This window comes from Chiloscyllium plagiosum, unplaced genomic scaffold, assembly GCF_037043375.1.
Source record: "Chiloscyllium plagiosum isolate Xiang-an unplaced genomic scaffold, Cpla_swu_hap1 HiC_scaffold_15, whole genome shotgun sequence".
Taxonomy (NCBI): Eukaryota; Metazoa; Chordata; class Chondrichthyes; order Orectolobiformes; family Hemiscylliidae; genus Chiloscyllium; species Chiloscyllium plagiosum.
Genome location: NW_028270153.1, coordinates 4073455 through 4097701, shown reverse-complemented (window position 1 = coordinate 4097701; position 24247 = coordinate 4073455). Strand labels below are relative to the sequence as shown.

General features: G+C 42.1%; 1 protein-coding gene across 4 annotated transcripts in view; it reads left to right on the top strand.

The window, feature by feature from the left end:
- Positions 1 to 24247, top strand: part of LOC122560324 (copine-1-like) — a 95790-nt gene that overhangs the window by 25542 nt on the left and 46001 nt on the right. The window contains exon 1 of one of the 4 annotated variants that reach the window (XM_087994694.1): positions 10708 to 10887. The exons of the other annotated variants lie outside the window; for them this stretch is intronic. The gene's annotated coding sequence lies outside the window, so the exon portion shown is untranslated. Of the gene's footprint in view, positions 1 to 10707; positions 10888 to 24247 lie in introns of those variants that run through there. 4 annotated transcript variants of the gene reach the window in all.

Sequence of the window (24247 nt, the reverse complement as noted above, 5' to 3'; positions counted from 1 at the left end):
ATAAGCTTGTTGTGAAATTGTAATTGGAGCCCAAGGCCATTCAGAAGATTGAGCAAATTAATTTCGCAGACTATAAGCCGTTATGCTAACAGGCAGTGTTACTTTGTCTAGTTATTATCGCTGCTGTAGTTAGAAACTTTGTTACACGGTTGACGATAAGCAACGTGACTTAGTAATGGCTATGTCCTGGTGTTACCCGAGTTGGAACACCCATGTATATTCTGCATCAGTCTGAGGAATTGATACTTAACCAGATCAGTCAAAGGCATTTTTTTTTTACCAATAAATAAACTCTTGCACTGACGCCTGTGATAGTTGAGTGAAGTTTATTTCCTTCAGTCAGGGCTGCTGATGTTTCAGTGAGGTGTTACATAAACCGATTTAGAACATCGGTCTGGGCAGCGCTGTAATGTTCTTTCAGCCCTCGATGTTGCACCGCCCTGTGAAGCCAATCTCACCTACACTCTTCCATCCTCGGCTATATGCCCATCCAATGACCATTCAAATGCCCATAAAGTTGGCGAGTCTACAACAGTTGCAACTTTTCAACCCACAGTGGCCCAATTGTAACAGTTGGGTGTGAAAATTTGAGCAGTGCTCTGAGAATGAGTGGGAATTTCTTGAACAGCGTCGCTTGTTTGGAAAGTGGGTAATATAACCACAAAAGGGACCAATCTCAATGGAATGGTGATCAGGGAATTAAAGAACATTTGCAGTGAGTAAATATGTTGATATTTCCGCTAAATGCAGTGTGAATTGATTTCTCTAACGGTTCTTTCGGTGCAAGTTGGTGTAGAAACTTTATCCCATTGTGAAAGGGTTGCATCTTAGAAGATAACAACATGAATTTGTTATCCCGGAGGCAGACTATTATCTGCTTGAAACAACATGCAATGCCAAAACAGTAAATGCTGGAAATCGGAAATGCAAGCAGCAAATACCTGGAACTAAACAGTCAGCAACTGTCGAGACACTGCGATGCAGACGTGAGCTACTACCTCAGCCCAGAAGACTGGAAGAGGAGCAGTTACCTCAGTAAGGCTGGAAAAAAGAAGTGGGAGAGAAGGGGTCTGGGGGCGAAAAGGGGAAAAAAAAAATACATCATACCCAGAGAAGGAGTAATGTCCTCCAAACTGTTCAGTAGGCAACTTTGGGGAAGAGTGGGGAGGTGCGTAGTTGGGAAACATTGGAGCTATATAAAACCCGGGGAAAATGAAGAGCCTGTGTCCATATTGACACAAATAGTGAAGGAGAGACGTTCACAAGTACCAATACAAAAACCAATTATATCTACTGCACACTTTTTTTACCTAAACATTTCCAAATGTAATGGAAGTCTTTCCTTCCCCCTCCAATTATTTTCTGTCTAGCCTTGTCGGAACCTGCTTCGAAGTGTTCCCTTTCAATGTGGATGCGAGATCGCAATCGGTTTAACACTAGCAGGACTCTCCCAGTGTAACTGGTGGTAACTCAGCATTACTGGTTGCACTGTTCAGTGAGAATAGGCTGCATACTGATTGTTTCTGTCCGTCCTCCGAGCAGCCATTTCCTGCTACACACACCAGCAATACCCATGAGATGCTGCACCGTTTTAAACCACGAGCTGATGTGTAAAGCAGAGGTTGATATTTTCCTAATTAACAGTCTCCTCTTGTTCTCCCATTCCCGATCCAGGCCAAATTGCGGTACATGGTAGGCAGCTTCATGACCTTGCTAACAGATACTTTTAGGGTTAAAGGCTGGAAGCTAATGAGGGAGATCAACTAACTCGATAGGTACATAAGGATTGTTCAGCTAGTAGGCGAATAGATTCGAGACAAATGCTGATATCAACGGAACATAACTGTAGGATTACTATTAATAGCCAATTTAAAAGGAGAACAGGCAATGATCCTGCCGTGTTGATGCTCGTCGGCCTGTAAGGAAAGAAATGTCACAGCCCGATGTGAGAAAATAATTTGCAGGCTACTAAGGGTCCAGAATGCAATGCCTGGAAGTGTGATGGGGCAGGCTGAATCAAGGCTTTCGAGATGGAATTGACTCATTGTTTCCATTCTAATAATGTGCAGTGTTACAGGGAAAAGGCAGGAGAATAACACCAAATCATGAAGGTCATTTGGAGAGCTGATACAGATATGTTGGGCCAAATGCTTCCTTATGGATTGGAACAATTGTGTGGATAGGAACAAACTGCAGAAAGCTTACAGGGTTCTGGGATCTGTAATCAGGTAGTAAGGACTTCATACTACTTAAATTTGTTCACAAGATGTGGGTATCGTTGGCTGGGCCAGCACTTATTGCCCATCCCTTGTTGCCCTTAAGGTGGTGGTGAACTGCCAGTCTTGTGCTGAAGAAGGGCTTATGCCCGAAACGTCAATTCTCCTGCTCCTTGGATGCTGCCTGATCTGCTGCGCTTTTCCAGCAATACATTTTTCAGCTCTGATCTCCAGCATCTGCAGTCCTCACTTTCTCCTAGTCTTGTGCTGCAGGTAGACTCACAATGCCCTTAGGGGGAGGACCCTAGGATTTTGACCCCAGTGACAGTGAAGGAAAAGCAATAAGCTTAAGAGTCGGGATGGTGAAAGGCAACTTGTAGGTGATGGTGTACCCATGTACCAGCTATCCTTGACCTAGATGACTATGAATTTCAAAGGTCCTGTAAAAGGGTTTTGTATAACACTGCTTTGGACCTGGCTGGATTAATACATCCAATTCTAGGCACCATGAATCTTGAGGAATTCTGAGTTGTAGAGAATGAAATCAGGGATGAGGTAGTTCAGTTATGTGGAGAGACTAGAAAAAGCTGGGATTGTCCTCAAAGCATAGAGGTATTTAAAATGATGAAGGGGTTTGACAGAGTATTCCTGGCTGAAGGATGAGTCAGCACATAATGGTGACTGCATCGCAAATAATGTGAAAGCTGAATTTATTTTGTGGGAGGACTTTTCATTGGAAGCCATTCAGAGAAGGCTTACCAGGATCATCTGTGGTATGAGCAAAGGTTAAACAAGTTGGGACTCTACTCATTGGAATTTAGAAGGATGAGAGGTGATCTCATTGAAACATACAGGATTCTTAAGAGCCTTGACAGGGTAAATGCTGAGAGGATACTCCCCGTCATGGGAGAGTGTAGGACCAGAGGGCACTGTTTTAGAATAAAAGGGTATAAATTTAATACTGAGATGAGTTTCTTTTCTAAGGGTTGAGAGTCCTTTTGCATTTTTAAGGCTATGACTGATTCAGAATCTCTCCGTATATCAAAGATTATGGGGAAAGGGAAGGAAAGTGGATGTGAGGAATGTTGCAACAGCCTTGGTTCTATTGAATGGTGGAGCAGACTCGAGGGACAGGTTTTTTTATGGTTTTATGAAGATATTGCCATTAGTTTATTAAATGCTTTAATGTATTCTCCACGTAAATTATCTAGATGCTAATTTCCTGATACATTTTTTCTTTTAAAAAATTAACATAGTTAAAATACTGTATCATTTTACAAGAGTCATTATTTGGCTTCAGCTATTTAGTTAGTGTCAGTAATGTAAATGAAATGACAAGTGAGATATATCACAAGTTTGCTGTTGACACATTCCCACTGAGTTTTGTAAGCTGTGACCAGGAAAGACCAACATTAAGGCAGCTTGGTAAATGGCAAGAACTTGGTGAATGAAGTATGATATGAAGTTATTCACTTTGGTAGGAAGAATATAGAAATAGCATTATGTATGTGGTCAAACAAGGGACAGTGCAGTCCTGGACTTCATTCTGGGGAATGAAACCAGACAGATATTCGAAATGGCAGTGCAGGAGCTTTTTAATAATAGAGACTGCAACGTAAGTTTTATGTTTGTTTATGGCAAAGGAAAATGATGGTCTGCAACAAAACTGGTTTTGTATTGTGGAGAAGACCAATTCCTCTTTTTTAGAAAAAACAACAAAGCAAGATCTGGCCAAGGTAAACTGAGGTCACCTACTTACAGATAAATCTATAGCAGAGCAATGGGAGGCATTGGAAAGGAAGAGGTGAGAATACAAACCCAACGTGTGATCCCTTTAGAGTGAAATATAGGACATTAAGCCCCTGGATGTTCAGGAATATTCAGAAAAGGATAAAAAGGAAAAGAGAGGTCTATAACAGGTACAAAGAGAGCAAATTAACAAAGATCTATAGTGGACTATAGAAAGGGAGACTTCAGGCAATTGGGAACATAAAGAGCTGGCATGAAAAATGCTAGCGGGCAATATTACAGAGTATCCCAAGATATTCTCCAAGTTGGTCAAGAGGAACAGAATAACCAGGGAAAGAGGAGGGCCTTTTGGGGATCATGGGAGAATTGAGTGCGGAGCCATAGGACATTGGAGTGTTAAATAAGTACTTCACATCTTGTCATCAATTGACAGGAGGAGGATGTAGAGGTTCTTGAGCAGATTGATAATAGGGAATGAAGAAGTCTTGGAGATTTTGATGGGCTTAAGAGCAGATAAATCCTGGAGTCTGATGAATGTATCCAGGGAAGAAATCACTGGGGCCCTGACCCACACTTTTAATTCCTCTCTGGCTATGAGAGATGCCAGAGGATAGCAAAATGTGGTTCTACTTTTAAAGAAAAGTGGTCAAGAGGAACTAGGGAATTACAGAGCAATCTCACATCACTGGTAGTGAAACTAATGGACAATGTTCTGAAGGAAAGGGTTAACCTGAATTTAGAGACAAGATGTGATCAGGTATAGGCTGCATGACTTGGTCAAAGGGAGGTCATGCAGAACAAATCTGGTTGAATTTTTTTGATGAGGTGACCAAGTCTTTTGATGAGCGTAGTGCACTTGATGTAGTTTTTTGGATTTCAGTAAAGCCTTTGACAAGGACCCCCATGGGAGACTGATAAACACGGTTTTAAAAAAATCTCATGGATCCAGGGTAACTTGGCAAGTTGGAGTCAAAATTGGCTTCATGACAGGAGACAGAGGGTGTTGGTAGAAGGCTGTTTGTTAGACTGGAGATGTACTGTGACATAACACCGTGATCAATGCTGGATCCTATATTGTTCCTGTGATATAGAAAAACTATGTAGGTGAGAATGTGGGGTGGGAAATGTAAGGTAAATCTGCAGATGATACAAAAATTGGCTGGATGGTTGACAGTGTGGAAGGAGGAGGATATAAACAGATTGGGCAGATAGAATTCAAACCTGATCACTTTGAGGTGCACTTTGGAAGAAGTAACAGGGTCAGGGAGTACTAAATGAATGGTAGGACACTAAAAAGCTCAGAGGAACAGAGACATCTTGGGTACTTGACGGTAGCAGGACAGGCTAACAGGGTAAATAAGCAGGCGTATGAGACATTTTGCCTTTATCAGTTGTGGTATAGGTTATAAGAGCAGGGAGATCGTGTTGGAGCTGTGCAAAACTTTGGTAGGCCACAGCTGGGGTAGTGTGTGTAGTTCTGGTCCCCACACTGTAGGAAGGGATGGAGAGGAGATTCACCAGGAAGTTGCCTGGGATGGAGCATTTCAGTGATGGAGAGGCGGGATGGATTGTAGTTGCTTCTTTAGAACAGAGAAGGCTGAGAGGGGACATAATTGAGCAGGCTAAGATTGAGGGTATGAACAGGGTGGATAGAAAGCAGCTGTTCCCTTAGTTGAAGCGTCAATAATAAGGGGTCATAGTTTTGAGGTGAAAGGTAGGAGGTTTAGAGGGGATTTGAGAAAAATATCTTTCAATCAGGATGGTGAATGTCTGGGTGGGTCGCTGAGGTGGGAAACCTAACTTTTAATAACTACTTGGATAAGTACTTCAAATGTTAGAACATTTAAGGTTATGGGCCAAGTGCTGGTAAGGAGCGGCATGGTGGCTCAGTGATTAGCACTGCTGCCTCACAGCAGCAGGGTTCCAGGTTCGATTCCAGCCACAGATGACTGTCTGTGTGGAATTTGCACATTCTCCCTGTGTCTGTGTGGGTTTCTTCAGGGTGCTCTGGCTTTCTCCCACAGTCCAAAGATGTGCTGGTTAGGTGAATTGGCCATGTTAAATTGCTCATAGTGTTAGGTGCATTAGTCAGAGGGAAGTGGGTCTGGGTGGATTACTCTTCGGAGTTTCGGTGTGGACTGGTTGGGCCGAAGGGTCTGTTTCCATACTGTGGTAATCTACAAACATCTCACTGTGGGCGGCACGGTGGCACAGTGGTTAGCACTGCTGCCTCACAGCGCCTGAGACCCGGGTTCAATTCCCGCCTCAGGCGACTGACTGTGTGGAGTTTGCACGTTCTCCCCGTGTCTGCGTGGGTTTCCTCCGGGTGCTCCGGTTTCCTCCCACAGTCCAAAAGATGTGCAGGGTCAGGTGAATTGGCCATGCTAAATTGCCCGTAGTGTTAGGTAAGGGGTAAATGTAGGGGTATGGGTGGGTTTCGCTTCGGCGGGTCGGTGTGGACTTGTTGGGCCGAAGGGCCTGTTTCCACACTGTAATGTAATGTAATGTAATGTAATGTAATCTAAATCTAAGTGGGATGAGTGTAGATTTAGCATAGGTTTGGCCAGACAGACTCAATGGGCAGAAGTGCATCCTTAGAATTATACAATCAAGGGACATAGGAATAGTTCAGGAAAGTGCAGTTGTGTTAGAAGATCAGGCATGATCTTATCGAAATGGTGAACGGGCCTTGTGGTGACTCTACTTCTACGTGTAATGCTCTTGTGTGAGGGAGTTGGCAAAACTGCCAGGGGAGGTAATTTTTGTTGTAGAATTCTGATTTGGTGGAGGAAATACATCCAATTGTAACTTTAGTTAAATACTTGATGGAAAGGAAATTGTCAGTGTGATGGGGCAAAAATAGTGCAGTGAAACACAAATTGGATAGTTTTCAGAGAGATGTTGTAGGCACACATTGTCAAATTGGTTCCTATGCTGTGAGATGCCGAGTATGCTGTGCCCTTCGTTTGCTGCTGATTCAATCCATGATATTTGATGGTAACCTCTGGCCTGGTGATTTAATCTGAAGATTTTATTATAGCATGAAATTCCTTCTGGGTATCTCTTTGAAAGGGCATGTTTGAAAACAATAGTCTTCTCAACAAAATGTGCTCATCGTGGCTTGTCTGTGAAATTGAGATTTGAAATTTTGTTGCATATTGCCCCCAAGCTTGTTTAGTGTATTCGTAACAACATTGGACAATGAAAGCACAGTTGAACTACTTCCTTATGATGTACAATGTGACAATCATTATGTTGTCCTCATTAACGGCCAGTGTAAGGTCCACTTCAGTGATGCACAACCTAAAACAATCTCCTATCGAACCTAAAATTGGAAAACAATTGTGTGATCCAAGGCAATTCATCAGCAGCAGCTTGAAGCAGTTTGGTTTTGTGCAGTAGACACATGATGCATTGAGCTGCTCATAGGATTAAACAGAATCCCTCGGGGAAACTTATTGCAACAGAGAGACCTGGATGTACAGATCCACAAATCCCCGAAAGTGGCAATATAGGTGGATAAGCAGACAGCACACTTGCCTCCTTCACCTGGGGCATCAAATATAAACATTTGCAAGTTTTCTTACAGCTGTATGAAACTTTAGATCAGCCACATTTGGAATATCATGTGCGGTTCTGTTTGCCACACTATCTCGGAAGGTTGTAAATGCTTTGGAGAGGGTGCAGAGAAGGATGTTGCCTCATCTGGAGGTTTTAGTCATGAGAGTTGGATAAACTCTGTTTTCGCTGGAAAGATGGAGGCTGAGGGACGACCTGATTGAGGTCTAGACAACTGAGAGGCAGTGAGAGTATGGATAGTCAGGCTTTTTCCCGGGGCAATAGTTCAACTACAAGAAGGCACAGGTTCAAGGTGAGAGGGGGGGGGGGGAAGGTTTAAGGGAGATGTGTGGGGAAGGTCTATCACACAGCAGGTGGTGGGTGCCTGGAACATAGTCAGTGGAAGTGGTAGAAGCAATCATGTTAGCAAGGTTTAAGGCTTATCTTGATTATTCACCATATGTTCATGTGTCAGAGGGATAGATACCGTGCATGGTAAATAAGTAGTGGGTTTAAATAAGGATTAGGAATTGGCATAGGCTTGGTGGGCTGAAGAACCCTGTTCTTGTGCTGTATTGTGTATCTGATCTGGCACCTCTGAGGTCTCTCTGTTGCAATAAGTTTCCCTGAGGGATTCTGTTTAATCCTATGAGCAGCTCAATTGTATTCAGGTAAAAATCTAAAATTATTAGGATTGGTGTTGGTATTTCATTTGCAAAATTTAAGTGGAACATCAAATTGCACATTTAAAATAGTGAAACACAAATTGTATAGACCTGTGCATGACTCAAATTCTGGCCCTCTTGAGTGTGCATTCCTGATTTTTTAAAATCCAGAACCTTAGATGTCTAGACCTAAGGCTCTAGAGTTCCCTCTGCAAATCTCTCTTCTGTCTCTCCTAATATTCACTTAATGTAGTTCCGCATCAAGTATTGTTTCATAACGATCCTGTTAAACTGCTTGGGTTTTTTAAACTACATTAAAGATACTGGATAAATACATGTTGTTAGTGAATGTTTCACATTCAAGGACACTCTTACTAAATTCCTAACAACTGCATTGTCAGAATTTACTGTTCAGTTTTTTTTCAAAAACTGACCAAAACTTCAGTAGTAAACTGTGGCACTCTATATCAACTGAGGCTTGCATAATCTGTTAGCCAAGCATGGCCTTACCTGTTATCTATTAGTTATCACAAAGCCAATCCAGTTAAGACTGAAACGTTGACTTAAAAAAAGGTAAACCTAAATTTAGCTGTACAGGACTTAAAATGCAGCTTGCAGATGAAATCCTCCTTTCTGAAGTTGCAAAACATTAAGACTACAGCTCAGATCTTCATTATCTTGGTTACAGATAAAAGACTGGAACAGAATGACATATTGTTGAATATCCACGTATGGAATCCATTCTTTCTAGAAGTTTAGGTGAGCTCTTTGCTACAGTGGTAGTGTCCCCAGCTGTGACTCTGGAGACGAGTTTGCATCCCACCTGCTCCAGAAGTGTGTAATTACATCTCTGAGTAGATTGCTTAAAATCATAGAATCCCTACTGTGCAGAAGGAGGCCATTCAGCCCATCAAATCAGCACCTAACTATCGAAGATTAAATTTGATTTATTGTCACATATATCTAAATACAGTGAAAAGTTTTGTTTTGTGAGCAGTACAGGAAGACCATGACAAACAAGGATGTACAGATGATAGGATGTTTAGACTAAGCCAGGCATACAAGGTTACACTGTATAGAAGAAAGTGAGGACTGCAGATGCTGGAGATCAGAGCTGAAAATGTGTTGCTGGAAAAGCGCAGCATCCAAGGAACAGGAGAATCGACGTTTCGGGTTCCTGAGGAAGGGTTTATGCCTGAAACGTCGATTCTCCTGTTCCTTGGATGCTGCCTGACCTGCTGCGCTTTTCCAGCAACACATTTTCTACACTGTATAGGAGGTGCATAAAGTAAGCTCAACATTACATTTGAAGCCAGCCTCCCACCCTATCCTGTAACCTGACATTTCCTGTGACTAACCTACATACACCCTGGACACAATGGGAAATTTAGCATGGCCCATCCACCCTAACCTGCACATTTTTGGATTGTGGGAAGAAACCGTAGCACCCAGAAGAAACCCACACAGTGGGAAAAATGACACATTCCTCACGGACGATTATGGAGTCACAGATGTAGAGCACAGAAACAGACCCTTCAGTTCAACTCGCCCATGCCAGCCAGATATCTTAATCTAATCTAGTCCCATTTGCCAGAACTTGGCCCATACCCCTCCAACGTCTTCCTGTTGACGTTCCCATCCAGATGTATTTTAAATGTTGTAAGTGTACCAGCCTCCTCCACTTCCTCTGACAGCTCATTCCATCCATGCACCACCCTCTGAGTGAAAAAGTTGCCCCTTAGATCCCTTTTATATCTTTGCCCCCTCAACCTAAACCTATGCTCTCTAATTTTGGACTTCCTGACCCCAGGGAAAAGACCTTGCCTATTTATCCTATCCATGCCCCTTATGATTTTATAAACCTCTATACAGTCACCCCTCAGCCTCCAATGCTCCAGGGAAACCAGCCCCAGCATATTCAGCCTCTCCCTATAGCTCAAATATTTACAGTATGTCCTTGTAAATCTTCAGTCACTGGAGACTTGAATTGAAGCTGGGTTCCTGGTGCCTTGAGGCAGCAGTGCTAACCATTGAGCCACTGTGCTGCTTAGAAAATATCTATTTTCACTGGAGTTTAAAGACTGGAAAGGTATCATGTAGAAACTTCAAAAATTCAAACAGGATGAGATGGTAAGTGCAGGAAGAGTATTCTCACTGTGGAATTCTCACTGATTTCAAGGAGTTAAATCTAGTTCCTTGGGCTAAAAGGATCAAAGGATAGGGTGAGAAAGCAGGAACAGCATACTGAATATTCAGTGATCAGCTATTATCCTATCGAGAGGCTGAATGGCTTACTTGTGTTTTCTTTTCTGTAGAATAAGGAGAGATTCCTTGCACTAGAACATATTGCAGAACTTCTGATTAGATTTTCTAATTTGAGCTGTAACTATTTATAGTAACCCCCATATTACAGTAAAGCAAATAAAGATAGCAATTATTTAAACCAAGGTTAGGTCTGGAGTACAGTCTAAGAATTATACACACTCGCCCCTGTGTACTATCCAGTAACTTGCCACTGTACTGAGAATTTGTAATGGTGGTTAGCAACTGGCGGTTTAATTTTAAAATATTCATTCGGATTAATCCCTGAAGATTGACATGCAACTCAAATAACCTGCTTCAGAAGGGCATTTTGGAAAATCACCTTTGATCAGTTTGACTTGCTGTTAAGTAAATACCAAAGGAACTTTTAAACAGAGGTAGGGTATTTTTCAAACCTTTTATTTAAAGAATCTGTTTAAGAAATCTGTTAAAGAATTTATTTAAACGAATCTGCCCACTGTCATTTTACCCAAACATTCTGAAATTATACTCTTAACATGGATTGTCAGTCCGGTTATTGACACTTATGCTTAATTGGCTCACGTTGACTTTTTCTGTCTTCCTCTACCTGTTTAGACAATCTGGATGAGTACGTTTTGTGGTGCTGTGAATGCATGCACATTATGATTGTAACAGAAATTACCACACTAGCTCCCAAGCAGAAAGTCAGTGATGCAATGTTATCAAGACCAATCCTATTAAAATTAGGGCCAAAGTGCTAAGCATCATAAGACCATAAGGCATAGGAGTGGAAGTAAGGCCATTCGGCCCATCGAGTCCACTCCGCCATTCAATCATGGCTGATGCGCATTTCAGCTCCACTTACCAGCGTTCTCCCCGTAGCCCTTTCGGGTTCACATTTCACCAAGCATCGGAGGCTTGGTGAAATGTGAGATTACAGAGAAACAGAAAAGTGATTGCAGGATTATTAAAAATTGAAAATGTTGACTAGAGAAGTCTGCAAATGAAACTCCAATCTGGTGAGCTGATGCATCTCTCCTTCCTTCCGAACATTTTGTGAGGACTGCCTTCATCTTTCAACAACTTGCATTTATATAGCACTTCTCCTTTTACTGGACCAGTTATGACTATATTCAATTGAATTTTCAAGAATTGGGCAGGGGATCTCCTAAAAACCTATAAAATTCTAACAGGACTGATATTCCTGATGACTGGGGAAATACAGAACCAGTCATCATAGACTAAGGATATAAGATATGCCATTTAGGACTGAAATGAGGGGACATTCTAGCACCCAGATTGTGATAAACCTGTAGAATTCTCTGGCGCACAAACTGGTTGAGGCCAAAATATTGTATATTTTCAAGGATGCATTAAGTATAGTCCTTAGGGCTAAAGAGGTCAGTGTGTATGGGGAGAAGTTGGATGATCAGTCATGATCATACTCATTCGCAGGCTCGAAGGGGCAAATGGTCTGCACCTGCTCCTATTTTCTATTTGTATGTTCAAAAGAAAAGTTAGCATCAAGACACATGATCCCTAAAGATGGGTGACTACAAGCGCAGTGGAGATACAAAGTATCTTAAAGGAGACGAGAGCAGCGTCGGGAGGAAATTCTAGAACTTGGGGCCAAGGCTGTTGAACTTTGGGCAGGGACAAGCTACCAAAATTGGTGGCATTTGGGTTTTAGGGATTTTCCAGAGACTGGGGAAGGATTGAAAACCAGGTCAAGAATTTTCAATTGAAATCTGATTGGATTGGTGTAAAGTGAATCGTTGCGTGAGCTAGAATACGAGGAGCAGAGTTTTTGATGAGCTGAGGTTTATATAGGGTGCAAGATAACAGCTGATCCAGGAGGTCATTAGAATAATTGAGTCCAGAGGTAACAAAGGCCTGCATGAGGCAGAGCTGGAGTTGTGTGGTATTAGAAACCTGGTGGTGGAGAGGATGTCGGTTGCAGCTGAGCTCAGGATCAAATAGGAAGCAAAGAATGCTTCCTATTTGATTCAGTTCTCAAACAGTGGTTAGAGGAGAAGGAAGGAGGTGGTGACTAAGAAATGGACAATGGCTGCAATTGTACAGGACATTGGGAAGCCCACATTTGGAGTACTACACATATTTCTGGTTGCCTTGGTATAGGAAGAATACTGTTAAACTAGAAATAGTGTGAAAAAGATTTACAAGGATGTTACTGACACTGGAGGGTTTGAGTCATAAGGAGAGGCTGGGTAGGCTGGGACTTCATTCCCAGGAGCATAGGAGGCTGAGGGGTGACCTTTCTTAGAAGTTTATAAAATCAAGGTGAGCATAAATAACGTGGTTGGTTAAAATTTTTTTTGCCAGGGTTGGGGACTCCAAATCGAGAGGGCATAGGTTTAAGGTGAGAGGGGAAAGATTTAAAGGGGACCTGAGGGGCAAGTTTTCCATGCAGAGGGTGGTGCGTGTATGGGACGAGCTGCCAGAGGAGGTGATGGAGGCTGATACAATTACAACATTTAAAAACAATTTGGACAGCCACATGGATAGGAAAGGTTTCGAGCGATATGTGCTAAACACAGGCAAATGGAATTAGTTCAGTTTAGGAGAGCTGGTTGGCATGGATGAATTGGGCAGAAGGGCCTGTTTCTATGCTGTGTGACTGTAATTTCCCTGATTAAAAAACATAAAGGCTTTCCTGATTTGCCTATTTAATCTTGTTATAGTCCAGTATTTCATCAATACCATTTATTCTGATATTCTCTCTTGATAACCAAAGTATATTGTAAAATTACAAATCCTAGCACATGATACTTGTTCACTGCTCTTTCACATTTGTGCCATTCTTGATTGGGAGAGAATGATGTGAGCCTACTCCAACATGTATATGGTCCTCAACAAAACCACATTACATGGTCATTTGGTAGGACAGAACTTGGGTATAACTGTAAAAAGACACATTTTATTGAAGCTTTACATCTTGCACTCATTCAGTCAATTTACAAGAAACCCCAAAGTAAAAGGAAAACAGCATAATGTACCAGAGGAGAATGCTGACTTGTTGACAAGTGGAATCTGTATGATAGAGGCATTGTATGGGGAATGCAGCATTCTTGATAACTGACAATTAACTGCCAGACTTGCTTTAAATTTTAAACAAGGCAAGTTGGTTCAAGACAGATATTCAACTTTCAGTAGGTGTGAACCCAGTTCCTATTGTGTATCAATCAGCACATCCTTCTGCCATGTTGATTCATAATCTGACATCACTTTAAAAATAAACCATACTTTCTCGACCCACAATAGATCTTCCATTTTATAAATTAATTTTACTTCCTCTAAATAATCTGTTAATCAAATTCAAATGGCTACAGTCTGGATTTATTTTGATTTTTCTCTTTGATGTTGAGACTTGAGTCTGAAACAGCCAAAATTCCTGATGAAAGACTTATGCCCGAAATGTTGATTCTCCTGCTCCTCGGATGCTACCTAGCCTCCTGTGCTTTTCCAGCACCACATTCTTGAACCTGGCTGAATACTCAGCTTCTCCTACATTGAGCCCTAAACATTCTCCTGTTGCACTTGGGTGTTGACAGGGTTTGATGTCTATCTGGCATCTCGGCCTTTTCTGAATTCTAAGCACAGTTTTAAGTTTTGATTTTCATGATCTTACAATTCATTATTTGAATTTTCAGATTTTTGAGATGTCTATGAAACAAAATGATTTACTTTTAAGAAATGATGCACTGTTTTGGGAGGTTGTAAGATTTTGTAACCTCCCAAGATAATGACTGATGACCAGGACACTTCGTTCCATCATTACTCCATAATCGGAAGCACCTTTTAATGCAGGCATGTAGTTATGGTACTCAATATATGCAAAGAATTATAAGAATAGAGGGGTTCCAACAGGCTTTTAGATGTCTGCAAGGCTTTACTATCTTCAGAATGTCACCACAGCATCTGTGATCAAGGTTCACATCTGAAATTCCAGCCAATGGTACACTGAGAGGTTCTTGAGATATTCCACAATGTCTCCTGGTGCCTATGGTCATGTAATGTTGAGCAAGTGGGAAGGGAGATGATTTAGCCTACTAAAAACTCATAGAATAAATCAATTTTCATCTCAGGTTAGATCATAGAATACACAAAAAGACTTGAATGTTCTTCTGAAGTACGATTAAAGAATAAGGTGGAGAACCTCACCCAGTGCCAATCCATGCTACTGTACAATAACTGTCAAGTGCTATAAACGTTGCAGCCAATCCCCAAAGACTGGTTGGACTACTCAGCCCTGACAGGCTTTACAATAGTGTGTAATTGCCAACAGAATGTTGTCCCACATATTCAATAATACCCTAGTTGGAGCATGCCTAGAGTTCTGGGATCAAATTTAGGTATGACTCTTCAGAATGCTTACCTACTCTTCAGAATTCTCAACCTTCCAAATGAAGGAACTCCTTCCCATCTCTGTCCATTATGGAGGGACTCACAGCCGGTGTGGCCTCCTCTATATTGGGGAGACAGGCCGCCTACTTGCGGAGCGATTCAGGGAGCACCTCTGGGCCACCCGGACGAACCAACCCAACCAACCTGTGGCACAGCATTTCAACTCCCCCTCCCACTCCACCGAGGATATGCAGGTCATTGGACTCATCCACCGCCAAACCACAACAACCCGACGGTCGGAGGAGGAGCGTCTTATCTTCCGACTGGGAACCCTCCAACCGCAGGGGATGAACTTGGACTTCACCAGTTTCTTCATCCCCCCTCCCCCCACCTTGTCTCAGCCGGATCCTTCCAGCCCGGCACCGCCTTCCTGACCTGCAGTCTTCTTCTTGACCTCTCCGCCTCCACCCTACTCCGACCTATCACCCTCACCTTGACCTCTTTCCACCTATCACATTTCCAACTCCCCTCCTCCAAGTCCCTCCTCCCTACCTTTTATCTTCTCCTGCTGAACACTCTCTGCTCATTCCTGAAGGGCCTGTGCCCGAAACGTCGAATCTCCTGTTCCCTGGATGCTGCCTGACCTGCTGTGCTGTTCCAGCAATAAAGTTTCAACTCTGTCCATTATGGCCATCCTGATCTATCTGGCTCATTTGAAACAGTTTACAGTTAACCACTTGGCTTTTGGCAGAATTCCCAAGGTTAATTTTAAGAGAGTATCTGTTTATTTTGAGAAAATGAGCATATTCAGCAACTTTAAAATAACTGTGGAACACTTTCTTTATCATGTGTCACTGTCATTGACTTGATTGATGTGTTTAGACTACATTAGAAACATGTCATTTCCATTTAAAACATTTAATTATTTGAATAAGGTGGTTTGAACAGTTCATTATCCACAGATGTGGAAAGCCATTTGGCTTAATTTGCCTCATCCATGTAAGGAGTCTCCTTGCATCCCATTATGTTTATCTTATATGATTCCAAGACCTTTGCCTCCCCTACCTTTCTCAGAACAGTAACCACAGGGACTGTGCTTCATCCAAGAGTCACTTCCCACACGCATGCTAAACATAATCACCATCAGAGCACCAAGGCTGTTTGCTCAATTCGGGATAGTGCTTCTGATCGGTCTCCCTGAGATCTCTAGTAAGGATTTATTGAGTGGAGCCGTAGAGATGATTTGAATTTCTTAAGAGTTAAAATATGAAGATAAGTTAAAATCATATGGCGAGGTGATGGCCCAGTGGTATTATTGCTGGACTGTTAACCCAGAGACCCAGGTAAGGTTCTGGGGACCTGGGTTTGATTCTTGCCACGGCAAATGGTAAAATTTGAATTCAATTTTTAAAAAGTCTGGAATTAAGAGTCTAATGATAACCGTGAATCCATTGTCAATTGTCGTAAAAACCTGTTTGGTTCACTAATGTTCTTTAGGGAAGGAAACTGCCATCCTTATCTGGTCTGGTCTACGTGTGTCTCGAGACTCAGCAATGTGATTGACTGTTAACTGCCCTCTGGGCAATTGAGGATGGGCAATAAATGCTGTCTGGCTATCCTGTGAATGAATAAAAAAGTTATCAGGCTGAAAAAGATCACTAGCCTAATCGCTGTTTGAAAGAGTCCCATTCATTAACATTTCCCCTCATAACTTGAAAATGAGTCATCCTTAGATACAAGTCTTTGTCAAGTTTCTGTTGAATGTGCTTTTCCATGTACTACCCCAACTGCTACCATTACCATTGTCATTCAGGTAGAGAGGTTCAATACTCAACAACCCTCATAAGAGATTCCTCAGTTCCTGCATAATCTTTTTGTTAATTGTTTTCATTCCAACCTGACTTCAAACGAGGTGAAAGTTTCTCTTCTATTATCAAAACCTCTGTTTCAAAGCAACCCACTCTGGTTTCTCATTGGCCTCCTCGACTTGAAGCTTCACCAATTTTTCATCTCTTGTATGATTAACCATAATTCACAAAATTAAATCTCTCCTATTTAGAGAGAGAATTTGACTTATCTTGAGGGAAGCCATACTCTACATCAAGGGGCAAGATGAGAAGTCAGTCGTCCAATGAACGACTACAGTCAGAAGAGGGTTGAACCAGTGTCTTTGGCTCATTCTGCATCACCCTAGCCAACTGAGGCGCTGACCCCATATCCTTTATCTGGTGTTGCACAGGTGTTTTATCAGGGTACCCTATACCAGATTTTGACATCCTTCTCAAAGTGTAGTGCCTGAAATTGTGCTCAATATTCCAGCCAGGATTTAATGGAGGTGCTCACAATATTAAATCGCTAGAAAGTGTAAATTGAAGCCATTTCCTCAAGAAACAGGTGGTAGAATATGGGAGCAAAATCTTTAATATTAGAGTTAGGTTAAAATTAGAATTTGTTTTTAGAATTAGAATTCTACAGTGGGAAACAGGCCCTTTGGCCCTCTGAAAAGCAAACCACCCAGATCCAATCCTTCACCCCATCATCCCACATTTTACCCCTGACTAATACAGCTAACTGACACATCCCTGAACACTATGAGCAATTTAGCATGGCCAATTCACCTAACCTGCACATTTTTGGACTGTGGAAGGAAACCAGAGCACCCGGAGGAAACCCATGCAGTTGCCAGGGTTGGAATCGAACCCAGGTCCCTGGCGCTGTGAGGCTGCAGTGCTAACCACAAAGCATCTCTTCACAAGAGGATAGTGAAAATCTTCATTTCTCATCTTATCTGCCCCAACCCCAAAAGACCAATGTCAATTGGAGTTCTCAAGATCTGAGATGGACAGATTTTTTTGGGAAGGTGCTGTGGGATATGGGGCCATGATGATGTCATCGTACTGGTAATCCAGAATGTTCTGACAACATGAGTATACTAGTCGATGATATTTGAATTTAATAAAATTCTGGAATAAAAAAGCTTGCCTAATGATGACTATGTAACTGCTGTTTGAGTGCTGTAAAAAAAAACCATCTAGTTCACTAATGTCCTTTAGTGAAATTTGATACCTGGTCTGGTCTACATGTGACTGCAGACCCACAACAGTGTGATTGACTCTTAACTGTCATCTGAGCAGTTAGGAATGGACAGTAAATGCTGTACCAGCCAGTGGTGCCCACATCCCACAAACAAATTCTTTAAAAAGTATGATAAAGGAGTTGGCATGGCAAAAAAACAATCTTTAAACAGAATAAAGATAGCAAGAGGGCATTTTTCAGACTTTGTAGCTAGGCCTTTAGAAAGGCATTCACTTTGCTCAGTGGAGTAAAAAAATGGAACATAATTCCCCCAAAAGGCTCTTATGGATACAGCAACAATTTACATTTATAAAACATTGTTAACACAATCAAACATCCCAAGGATGAGAGGAATCTTGGAGAGCTGAATTGCCAGTGGCTGTTACAGAGGTTGGAAAGGGGAAGGCCATAGAGGGTGCCAGATGAGAATTTTAAATATGAAACATTACTTGGCTGGGAACCAATGTAACTTCAGCGGTGTCATGGTGCGAGTTAGGAAATGGGTAACTGAGGTAAACTGAAGTTTATGAAGGGTGAAAATAGGAGGCTAACCAGATGGTCATTGGAACGGTGGAGACTGATGTCTAGCATCAGAGTTAGCAGGGAGAAAGGAATGGCTTTCACCATCCCAATATTGAATTGAAGCAAATTTCTGCTCCTGTGGCACTAGATATCCCAAAGGATGTAATAAATCACAGAGACCTTGGGGTATGTATGGCTCCGCTTCTAATGTGAAAAACTCAAAACCACCCTGTAATTTCCCATGGCTGGGAACTAGCCTGGTGGTCTAGTACAATTCATCACTATAATTATTGTACTGATGAATTGTTAAGAGCTAAACTACTCATTACTGCAGTCAGCAGGGTCTTACACTGGTGAGCATGGTGAAACAAGTGTACTGCTAACTTATGCAATACATACAAGCATTTGTCTTCCTTCCTGGTTAGTGACACATTATAACACACCTTTTTCAGCCTGTAATTGGATTTATAAATTAAGCATGGTATAATTGAATTTGTTTTAGAAACCATCCATAAATACTCATGATACATTGGATCATGAAAAAGGCAACACGAGTTCCTGGAAATATTTTGTTGGGGAATTACCAACTGGTTTTATAATGCATCAGGCATAATGTACAGAAGCACTCAGGAATAGGGGAATACTAAATCATCAGGCTTGCGTTTAACAAGTAGAAACAAAAAACAGAAAATGCTGGAGAAATTCAGGTTTTGCAACATCTGCAGAGAGAGAAAGAGTTAACGTTTAAAGTCTGGTGACCCAAAACAAGGTTCCGAAGAAGGGTCACTGGACTCTGTTTCTCTCTCTGCAGATCCTGCCAGAATTGCTGAGTTTCTCCAGCAAGTTCATTCTTCCATTTCAGATTTCCAGCATGCCCAGTTTGGAGCATACTGCCAAGATCTTCATCCAGCTATTTAGTTTGTATTTGACCTAAAGCAAATGCTGTAATAAAATCATTGAGGGAGATATTGTGAATTTTTAGTGCATGTCATTGTTGTATTTTGTGTTGCTGTTTGTAAAAGGAGGCAATAGTTCAGTGGTGTTATCACTAGACCATTAGTCAGGTAATATCCTGAGAACCCAGGTTCAAATCCTGCCGTGGCAAATGGGGGAATGTGAACTCAATGAAATAATTGGATTTAAGACTTTAATGATTGGGAAGAACCCCATCTGGTTCACTAATATCCTTTGGGGAAGAAAATGTGCTGACCTTACCAGTCTGGCCTACATGTGACTCTTAGCTGCCATCTGGGCAATTAGGGACAGGCAAGGAATGGCCACATCTTGTGAATGCATAAAGGAAAATAAGTTAAGGCTTGGATCTCTAAATCTGCTAGTTCAGAGTAGTGTAAACCTCCTTGGGATATACTGATATCAAAGAGGGTAAAGGTTTGAAGAGGCATAACAACAAGGATACGGTTCTGGATGTAGGTTTCCTCGCTGAGCTGGAAGGTTTGTTTTCAGATGTTGCAAGGTAACATCTTCAGTGAACCTCCGAATGAAGCACTGTGCTGTAACCCGCTTTCTGTTTATATGTTTGAGTTTCCTGGGGTTGGTGATGTCATTTATTGTGGTGACATCATTTCCTTCGGTGATGCCATTTCCCGTTCTTTTTCTCGGGGGGTGGTAAATGGGATCCAAGTCGATGTGTTTGTTGATAGATGTGTTGTTTTCGACGGACCTCAAGGAATAGTTGAAGTATCCAATCTTGACTTCATACCGATGAGTCAAGATGTTTTGAAGTCAACTGAGATAAGTTTGGTAGGTCTGTGGCTGAATACAGAACTGGCTCAAAGGTAGAAGACAGAGGGTGGTGGTGGAGGGTTGTTTTTCAGACTGGAGGCCAGTGACCAGTGGAGTGCCACAAGGATCAGTGCTGTGTCCTCTACTTTTTGTCATTTACATAAATGATTTGGATGTGAGCATAAGAGATACAGTTAGTAAGTTTGCAGATGACACCAAAATTGGAGGTGTAGTGGACAGCGAAGAGGAATACCTCAGATTACAACAGGATCTGGACCAGATGGGCCAATGGGCTGAGAAGTGACAGATGGAGTTTAATTCAGATAAATGCGAGGTGCTGCATTTTGGGAAAGCAAATCTTAGCAGGACTGATACACTTAATGGTAAGGTCCCGGGGAGAGTTGCAGAACAAAGAGACCTTGGAGTGCAGGTTCATGGTTCCTTGAAAGTGGAGTCGCAGGTAGATAGGATAGTGAAGATGGCATTTGGTGTGCTTTCCTTTATTGGTCAGAGTATTGAGTACAGGAGTTGGGAGGTCATGTTGCGGCTGTACAGGACATTGGTCAGGCCACTGTTGGAATATTGCGTGCAATTCTGGTCTCCTTCCTATTGAAAAGATGTTGTGAAACTTGAAAGGGTTCAGAAAATATTTACAAGGATGTTGCCAGGGTTGGAGGATCTGAGCTACAGGGAGAGGCTGAACAGCTGGGGCTGTTTTCCCTGGAGCGTCGGAGGCTGAGGGGTGACCTTATAGAGGTTTACAAAATTATGAGGGGCATGGATAGGGTAAAAAATAGGCAAAGTTTTTTCCCCTGGGGTCAGGGAACCCAGAACTAGAGGGCATAGGTTTAGGGTGAGAGGGGAAAGATATAAAAGAGACCTAAGGGGCAACTTTTTCATGCAGAGGGTGGTACGTGTATGGAATGAGCTGCCAGAGGAAGTGGTGGAGGATGGTACAATTGCAACATTTAAAAGGCATTTGGATAAGAATATGAATAGGAAGGGTTTGGAGAGATATGGGCCAGGTGCTGGCAGGTGGGACTAGATTGGGTTGGGATATCTGGTCGGCATGGACAGGTTGGACTGAAGGGTCTGTTTCCATGCTGTACATCTCTGACTCTATGATTCTACAATTCCACTGCGGGAAACTGCTTCTCAGATGACCGTTGCATCTTAAAGGCAGTTGGTGTGGTAATTGAAAATGATGTTGAAACAAACCTTTTCTGAGATTCGGTTTAGAGGGGAGAGTGAAGGTTTCACTGTGCATTAAATCAAGAGTTCTTTACAATTTTGCAATGGTCAATAAAGATTGAACAAATGGAAGAAGTCATGTGGGGGCACTGGGTAAATGTGATGTGAATTGTTGTGATTGGTTAATTCCTCCAGTGTCATTTCTATTCATCATTGAACAATGCTTTTGCTTGTGTTGTTTTAGTTTCATACTTGATACCAAGTGTTTTTAAAATGAGAATGCTATGCAGTGCTGATTTATTCCAATCATTATTCACAATCTACTGCCTTTTTATAAATCTCACTTAAAAGCAGCAACTTATCTCTTCACAATATAGGAATAGATTTTCTGAGTTTAAAGAAACAAAACAAATTAAACTAAATAAAACATTGTAAATAGTCTGAGATAACTTTCATACTGACTTGTTACATGACTTGTGTTGAGTTCAGTCAGTTTTTGATTGGAGACCCACTAACACTGCCTCAAACACAAATACAGTCATGACCATTTCTGGTTGGGGACCACGCTTGAAGAGTAGGATGATCTATTCCTGCCTCTTTCTTAGGTTCTGACAAAACTAAGAATTAGCACAAATTTTTATTTTGGTTGATCTGGCAAATGAAAGGCATGCCAGTCAGCTAAAGTGTATATCATGTGGATTTAGACCCTGCCCCCCTCTCCCACCCCCATCAACTGCCCCTTCATTTTGTCCCATGGCAGTTACAGTCATAGAGATGCATAGCATGGAAACAGATCCTTCGGTCCAACCCATCCATGCTGACCAGATATTCCAACCAAATCTAGTCCCACCTGCCAGCACCCGGCCCATATCCCTTCAAACCCTTCCTATTCTTATACACATCCAGATGTCTTTTTAAATGATCCAATTGTACTATCCTCTGGCAGCTCATTCCACACACCTACCAACCCCTGCTTGGAAAAGTTGTCCCTTAGGTCTCTTTTATATCTTTCCCCCCTCACCCTCAACCTATGCCCTCTAGTTCTGGACTCTCCCACCCCAGAGAAAAGACTTTGTCTATTTATCCTATCCATGCCTCTCATGATTTTATAAACCTCTGTAAGGTCACTCCTAAGCCTCCAACATTCCAGGGAAAACAGCCCCAATGTTTTGGAGAGCTATCATTAGCAGCACTCAAGTGATAGGGCCACTACATGGGAAGTAAGCAAGATGAAACAGATTTAGTTGTTCAATATATTCCAGAGTAGTGCAGCAGTGAAAGAATGGCAATGTTGGGATAGTGAGTGGTTCCGAGAGGTATTTTCAGGTGGTGGTGTTCCCTTGTCCTTCTAAATCGAAATAGTTGTGGGTTTGGAATGTGCTGTGTAAAGGAGCCCTGGTGAATTTCTGCAGTGCATCTTGTAGTTAGTACGCACTGCTGCTTCTGATTATGGAGTGAGTGAATATCACAACATCCACAAATAGGTGGGCTGCTTGTCTTGGATGGTGTTAAGTTTTTTGAGTGAGTTGGTGCTGCACTCATCCATGCAAATGAGAAGTATTCCATCACACTCCTGACTTGTGTCTTGTAGATGATGGACACGTTGTGAGGAGTTAGGAGGTGAGTTACTCACTTTCCCTGGAGCGTCAGAGGCTGAGGGGTGACCTTATAGAGGCTTACAAAATTATGAGGGGCATGGATAGGATAAATAGACAAAGTCTTTTCCCTGGGGTCAGGGAGTCCAGAACTAGAGGGCATAGGTTTATGGTGAGAGGGGAAAGATATAAAAGAGACCTAAGGGGCAACGTTTTCACACTGAGGGTAGTACGTGTATGGAATGGGTTGCCAGAAGAAGTGGTGGAGGCTGGTACAATTGCAACATTTAAGAGGCATTTGGATGGGTATATGAATAGGAAGGGTTTGGAGGATATGGGCCGTGTGCTGGCAGGTGGGACTAGATTGGGTTGGGATATCTGGTCGGCATGGACGGGTTGGACCGAAAGGTCTGTTTCCGTGCTGTACATCTCTATGACTCTATGCTGTATTCCTAGCCGCTGTATTCATATGGCCAGTCCAGTTGCATTTCTGGTCAATGGTAACTTCCAGGATGTTGATAGTGAAGGAATTCCATGATGGCAATGCCGTTGACTGTCAAAGGGTAATTATTAGATTATCTCTGATTGGAGATGGTCATTATCAGGCATTTGTGATTGCTACTTTCCTCTTTTCAGACCACGCCTAAATATTGTAGTACTTGGACTGTTTCAGTATATGAGTTGTCATGAATGGTGCTGAATTGTCGGGGGATAATAGCAGTTAGTGCTGAGCCTCCAGCTTTATTCATGGGACATTTCAAAATTTTTGTAAATTGAGATTTGTAGTGAGGACAATGCAGAGGCTGTCAAAGAAACTCTTCAACTGCAAGTGAAGGAACTCTGAAAAGGAAAGGCAAGTTTGAAATTACTCCTCTTCAGCATGAAAAGGAATAAAGAATATTGGAAGTCAGAGATCATGAAGTTGTTTAGTGTTGAAATGAGGACAGCATAAAGGCTGTAAAAAAAATTTGTTTTGAGGAGCTCAGTAGCTCAAAGCAATTATTTTAAAGTCAAGGATGTGGAGAGAAAATAGAAAAGTATTAATCTGATTTTAGTAATGCAGACACGCCTATCCCAACTGTGGCAAAATGGGACCGTGGGATAGAACACGCCAACGTGGTTTAGGGGTACAAGTAGGCCAATCGGCCCCTCGAGCCTGCTGTACCATTCTATCTGATCATGGGTGATGTGATTATATTCCTGCCTATCCCTGATCACTTTCAACTCTTAGTTTATCAAGTATCTATCTACATTTGCCTGAAAATGTTCCAAGACACACTTTTTA